General features: G+C 31.1%; 1 non-coding gene across 1 annotated transcript; it reads right to left on the bottom strand.

The window, feature by feature from the left end:
* Positions 1-534: 534 nt before the first annotated feature.
* Smp_tRNA_00501_Pseudo_TTG.1.1 lies at positions 535-601 on the bottom strand. Its single transcript has one exon. It is a non-coding gene (tRNA).
* Between the last annotated feature and the right edge of the window lie 6,829 nt (positions 602-7,430).

Below are 7,430 nucleotides of genomic sequence, written 5' to 3'. Positions count from 1 at the left end.
GTTTCACCTGACGTTTGATATTGCCTTTTACATGGAACTTACTAGTTTACCAGGTCAGTAAACAGTAACTTCAGTTTTCCTAATTAATGTGGTTACACGAAAGAGTTTATTGTGCAATGCAAAACCAGAATATGATATTCGTATATTCGGTTGTATATATTTCAGGCGATAGTATTATTAATTTTCGTGAGCACATCTTACTTTGAGATACTAACTATCCTTTCTACTGACATCTTAAGTCTATGGATTTATATATCATTTTTTTGAATAGCTGTTCTAGAGTAGTTAATGAATGCTTAAAGAGAGTATAAATCAAAATGGCACATGCATAAAAAGCCATGAGAACCATGCAGAAAAGGATAAATATTATAGAAGTTTTAAAATGTTTTCATAATGTAATTTACTTTCACAGTTAAACTAATTAACGATAATTGTAAGCAAAGATGGATAGTGGCTAGCAGTGAAATCCAGGACGCGCGACACCTCGTCCTATTTGGGACTCGTCAGCTGGATGTACCTGCATCTGAGTTGATGTTCACTTTGGGACTCGAACCCAGTACCTTTCGCTTCAAACGCTATCGCGTTATCCACTCGGCCACTGAGTCCTGATAGCCACTTGCTTGTGCAATGGGGTGAAGTTTAATTTCATTTAGTATTGTTTGTTTGAATCTTCCCATCGATGTGTTAGGACTGCAACTGGTCAGTCTCTAATTGTCATATGTGCATACTGTGCGTATTGCCTCGACATAGCCTTAATGAGTTGCGAATTTATCCAACTGACGATTTTTATATGGAACAAAAAAGAAACGCGTCCTGGATTCTAGTACGATGCACCACCAAAAGCTTGCCACCACTTTGGCTAATTTATTTCGAATGGTTATGAACTATTTTTTTAAATAGTCGTTAAAAATATTTTTACATAACCTATCTTATGTAAATATATGTTTATTTGTTTATTTAGATAATCATTAACTTCTGCTTACTACAGCTGTTTGTAATAGTGAATATTTAACAATAAAGGATGAAAATTATGCTAATTCTTGAGTGGCAATCGACGTTAATTCACTAGAGTGTCTTGACGACATATTTCTATGTGACTTATGCTTATTATTGTCGTTTATATAGTCCCTAATTGAGAAAGATATCCTTCTACAGTAGGGTATGAAAATAATCTATACCACTACTAATACTCATGTTTATTCTTGTGTGTTTATGTGTGTTGTTGCAGTTGGTTTCGATTTAATAGGATATATATAAATATATATATAAAGTAAACAGACGTTTTACTCAGTGATTTAAGTGTGGATTCTTTTATAGTAAATGAATAGATGAAGATCAAATTTCATATTAAATCAAACAGAAAGCACTTTGAAAAATGACATAATAAGGAGGACTGTCTCGTTCACTCACAGGTTTATGAACTTATTAAAAAAACAACTTTGATTAATATTTATGCAGTTACTTAAAATGATTGAATAATAAATTTCTCTAATGGTTGGAAAATAATTTTGATTAGTACGGAGGAATGAATTTTAATCAGAATATTCACTGATACATTTTGCGCACTTTCCTGCGAGGTTTTTAATCAAACATGTCCATCATGTTTCTAGGTGGTGATATGTATATTTTGTAGCCTGAATATAACACAGATGGAGGAGTAAGATAAGTAATTAATAATCATTTTGGTTTGGTGAAATAAATTAATTTTTGAAAAGAAAGAATATGTGAGCGAACAATTGTTTTCAATAGCTACCTCATCAAGCTCTACAGTTTTAAGTCCATAATTATTGTGATATTATACAAAGCCAAAATAAGGCATGTATCAATAAATTTTACATTGTTATATGCTGAAAACGGTGAATATTTGTATCTGTCACGACACGTGTACTTTAACATTGTGTTATAGTTGTTTTTCTTGGATTGATATGATATGATAAAGTTTCCCTAATACTTATTATCTAACATTGTCCTGAGTTTAATTATAATTGATTAGATGATAACTGATACTAACCATATTGAGATATAACCAAACTTAAGAAGTTATATATAGTGTACTGATAGATAGAACTCTATTAATTTTGATTGCATCAACGATAAGAAGTCTTAAATGTTATAATTTCAAATACAACAGCAGGTCTTAGGCGTATTTTATAACTGAAACAAAAAAAGTACTATTGAGTGTTTATTTTACTTTTAAGGGTTAATTCACTGTTCTCAAAATCCGTAAAAGATTGCACTATTGACTTGCTAAAATCTTAATGAAGTAAGAAATGACGGATAGATTGTTTAAAGTTTGATGAATAATTTACATCAAATAACTCCATACAAATAAACAGTATAACAAAGATGCTTGATTTAAAATCTAACCATAAAATCTCAGATTGAATAACCGTTAAAACACTATTTTGTTCGAATTCAGCCCAATAGTCATAATATACGATACTTTTATTTCGTTGCATTACATTGGTGGGGATACATTTGTAGTCATTTTTAGCAGGTTTTGGGGATTTCAAAGTTGTTAAATGACAGAAGAAAATAGGAAGAAACTCCTGAAATCAGGTACTGTTATGCTTAATGTGCATCCGTAAGATTTGTATGTATTCTTCACAGAACCGGTATTAATCCAGAGATTCAAATCGATTACCCCGAATGTTATAATAATATCAAGTCATTTAGTCTACCCAGTTCTCACAGTAACTTGACCAACGGTATTCGGTTGTTCCTAATGACTGGAAAGGAAACTGGTTACTGCCTAACAACCGAAAACTTAAATCGTTATTACAATGATATAACATTAAGTGTTCCCTGAAAAAGACAGCTGTTTGTTTAACACGATTTCATTGCTTTTCTAATAACTTGATAGTATTAACTGGCGATGGAATCTGCGGATCCTGTATCAGCCGAGAATGACTATGTGGGTAGATGCGAAAACAACGACACATCTAAACAAACAGTTAACTGCTATTTTTTTTCTAGACTGTTCTTTGTGATCTCATTTTATTCTAGAGGTGAGAAATCTGTTTAGAAAAAGATTTCCAACAGCTCTCCTACATTATTAAGTTCAAAGAATATCAAATTCTTAGAATAGTGATTCGAAAATTTTCAATACATTTTACTTGATTCTGACCAAGAATACTATTTACTTTAGTCCTTTTAATTAATTCATAACTTGAATAATATTAAGAGATCGATTATACAAATAAGTTTTTCAACACATAGATTATACTGATAGGGAAACTCGACAAAGGGATATCGGTAATAACAGAGTTGATTTCATTACCACAGTACAAAAATACTTTTAGACGAAGTGGAAGAATTAATTACGACTATTCCACTTAGAGAACTTAATAAAAATAAGAATTTCTTGCAGGGTTGGAGATTTTTGAGTACAGTAGAAGACACAAATGAGTAAACTTCACAGCTTGTCTGTAGTATAAAAATGTTCTCTTTGGGAAATTAACTAGCAATAACCACATAATATGATCCAGTGGACAAAAAAGTCGAAGAGATTGAAACTAGAGACCATTCTGACCATCTTAACTGTTGCACAATTAGTCATATTCAAGCCTAGACACAATCAATGCGTCAAGGTAAATGATAAACAAGTAACTCATGTAAACAAGTGATCTTTGGAGACATTATTTATGTAATAACAACAAAACAACTGTGCTTTAACTTTGTTATTAATCACACCCAACCACGTATTGATGAATAATTATTACACCTTCCGCCTTCACACTCCTCAAACATGTCTGTTGCTTATTAATATTATCAGGAGGGGGTTTTGTCGAGGTTTTAATAATTTTATAGTTGAAATCATGAGTCAATTGAAGCTAGACCACCATGGAAAACCTGGAGGCACTAGACGGCCGTTTCGTCCTATTGTGGGACTCCTCAACGATAAAATTATTAATATTAGTAATTTTCAAAATGACATAATCAGTTGTTATTGTTGTTTGATGATGAATATAAAAGTCAATTATTTGTGCAATGATTGTCATATTATTAATATGGTTACAGCCACACATAATTTGTTTCTCAGCATTGCTATGTTTTCATATATTTAAGCTAAAAGAAAGTGAACATATATTTCTATACACACTCAAACTAGTTACTATTTTTTTAGTATATATGGTCAAAAGTTATCGTTAGGGTTCAAGTAAAGAAGACCATAGTGGCTTTGATGTTAACCTTGTTTATGGAGTAACATTAACTAGAGAACCACTTAACCACAGAGTACTTATTGTGACTGAGTAATTCTAAATCATTCATTCCTTCCACTTCCAGTGGAATCTATAATAGACAAAGTCTACTGAGTTGTCAGAACAGAAAGAATATGATGTAAATCTATTTATCAATATATTTTTCAGTCATAAAGAGTTGATTACATCCAACAACCTGTCTTATTCAAGTATGCGATTGAATTTTTGCAAGAATAACCTCATATTTTAAAATGTAATTTCTTTTTGGAATTCCCTTTCCTATATTTTCACCTGTATCAAGATTTTAATAAGGCAGGTTCTTTTTCAGAGCAGTGAGTATATCATCACTTTTAATAACAAAATAATTAAGTGCTAATTGACTTTGATGTGAGTTGGCATAGCCTATATGCAATCAAAAGACTAGCCATCTGTTTATATACTACAAATTATTCGGAAATGAATTTGTGCTTTTTAAACAAATACGGATAAATGCAGCCGATGGCGATTATTTGAAGTTAATAAGTCGATTGGGGAGGAAGAAATAATAACAATAACTAGTGAAATATATCACTACTACAAGTTGAAAGTTTAAGAAAAGAAAATCTCTTCCCAAAGACAGGTAAGCTATAAAATACTTTTCTAGAAACAATGGATCTCATACAAATTAACATTAAATTTCACCGTTACTTCATATGCTTCCTCTTCCTTGGCAAAATTCATGAAATTTGAGAAGGTAAGTGTCATAAAGGAATACATCATGATTTCAAACAGAATAAGAAACTTAAGTCAAATAATTCATCAGTATTATTCATTTAAAGCTTTTGATAAATGACGTATTGTCTAGCATAACAGGATTAATCTGTAAATAGAAGGCTAGCGTATTCCCGGTAAATAAATAAAGTTTCTGAAATTAAAAGTCGTAAAAGTTTTAAGGTAAAGATAAACTTATTTAAAATGATGATACTTCGTTTTATCTAAATATCAAAATAACTCGTTGAGTAACTGAAGAGAAATAAACTCAACTCGATGGAAATAATTCTGCTTTCGACGATACCATTTACAAAAATCGTACAACTGTAGTTAGATTGACTTAAAATTTATGTTAATCCATTGGGAAATAAAACGGGATTGGATAGTGAAGTGCTTAAAGATTTCAAGAATTCAAAAAGATGAGCTAATATCAGATACCAGGATAAAAACATTTCCTCAATAAGAATTAATTGTCTGTTAGGAAGGTATAAAGCAGGTAAGGAAAAAAACGTAACTTAAAGACGAACATGACCACTAATTAGTAATTACTAAAATGATAGGATGAGAATATCAAGTGATTATTAAGTATCCAGAAGTAGAGAGGACTAGGACCATGGTAGGACAAGTAGCTATTGTAACCGAATAAGGTTAAAATAACGATAAATTCGTACTAGTCTGGTGATTACTGGAAATGGTTGACAGAAAACATTGATAATTGGTTTTATGTTTAATGAAACTCTCTAGTTAGGTTCAACTACGACGTCGATCAAACTGATACTTCATTGAAGACTAAAACTTATGTCGCACACTGTAACCACTAGAAATGTTCACTTTTTGAAAATCAACTGGTAACTATGAAATTACATGAACGTCTTGGAAACACAATTGTCAATAGAAAGAAATCACTGCCTCAGAATAAAAGTCTGTGAAGACTGATGCTCTATAATCTTGTTCTAAATCTTTCCAATATAGTAATACGTTCTACTGAGATGATCATCGCAATTATTTTGATGGTCATATCTGCAGAATGAGTACATCGATTTGTTTCGAGTGCTTTTTTGTCATAAACATGTCCAGTTGTATGAATCGTATGATTTCTTCTAAGTGTGGGAGATCGTTATAAGATGTTGCTCTCTTGATAAACAAAGAATCAAAATGTAGATCGTTTCCACCAAAAAAGAAGAAATCTTTGTTACACCAAGTAGGGAATAATTGCATGTGTTCATCTTAATTCTTTCGAAGAAAAAGCTGTTGTTCGATGATACATGTATTTTTACCTGATTCATTTACCTTAAAAGTAATCATATTAGTAAAATTATTGGTAGAAGAAGTAGTCACAAAAGTAGCACTTCTCTTAAAATGTATGTGCTTTATTGTTAAATCAACCAATTTAGTTTCCAATAAAAAAATTCTAATAAAAACCCTTAATTTGATTACTGCTTTATATGAGTAGAGGATTTCTGTAAAACTTTTCCCCTAAATATATCGATTTGGTTGTATCCCGCATCAGTTCTAATCAAAAAAGATTATTTAAATAAATAATTATGCATATACCTTTTTAAATGACTCAAAATTAATCTGATGGTACCTATTCATAATAAACCATGTTAAACTTTTCCTAGAATAGAACTGTATTTGCATCTATTCAATGTGTAAATTTTATTTGACTTTATTTGTGTATTCATTTTTCCCCACTTTTTTTAAAAAAAAAACACACTCAGTATATGCTCATGAGTAAAGAAAGATAAATACTCCCTAAATGAATACTATTTACTCAACTGGTAGCTTTTGCCCGCATTTATTTAGTTTAATTTTTTCATTAATTACAAATTTAGAAATATTTTTTGTAACTAACATTTTATTTTTAGAGAATGGAATCTCGTCTCCGTGATGTGTGTGTATGTGTGCGGGCACTTCATTGGACACACCAATACACATATGTAACAGTACGAATGTATCAACTATAGAAAACAGAGAGGAAAGAAAGTAAAAACTGAGAGGTGATGCCCAAGAAGAGAAAGGAAGAAGAGGGGGTTAGCAAGTTTTATCATGTTCGATAATGTTCAAGTCTACAATGTAGATCATAATGATTACTCATCTAATGTGTAAGGTTCTTGTGGATAAGTCAATCTTCATTTCTTCAAATATACCCCTCCACTGTAAAAAAACCCATAGTATTTCTACTAAGATAAGGGTAGCATATTTAAACAAAATGCTAAAGTGATGCAAACGATCTGGACGATTAATGGAACATTACAGAGCAAAAGAGGGATACTGATGGAAGAAGAAAATAAAGGACATGGGTATTATTTATAATTTTTTTGACTTTATGGATGTAGAGACAGGGCAGGAGGAGATTGAAGGAGAATATAATGTGGGCAATTTCTAGAAGGAATAAATGAAAGTATAAAATTAAAAAGTCACTATGATTTTGCCATAGTTTACGCTTTTATTCCTTTTGTTTTTTCTAAAAATATG

This window comes from Schistosoma mansoni, chromosome W, assembly GCF_000237925.1.
Source record: "Schistosoma mansoni strain Puerto Rico chromosome W, complete genome".
Classification (NCBI taxonomy): Eukaryota; Metazoa; Platyhelminthes; class Trematoda; order Strigeidida; family Schistosomatidae; genus Schistosoma; species Schistosoma mansoni.
The sequence above is the reverse complement of the archived record's forward strand: the minus strand, read 5'-3'. Positions and strand labels throughout refer to the sequence as shown.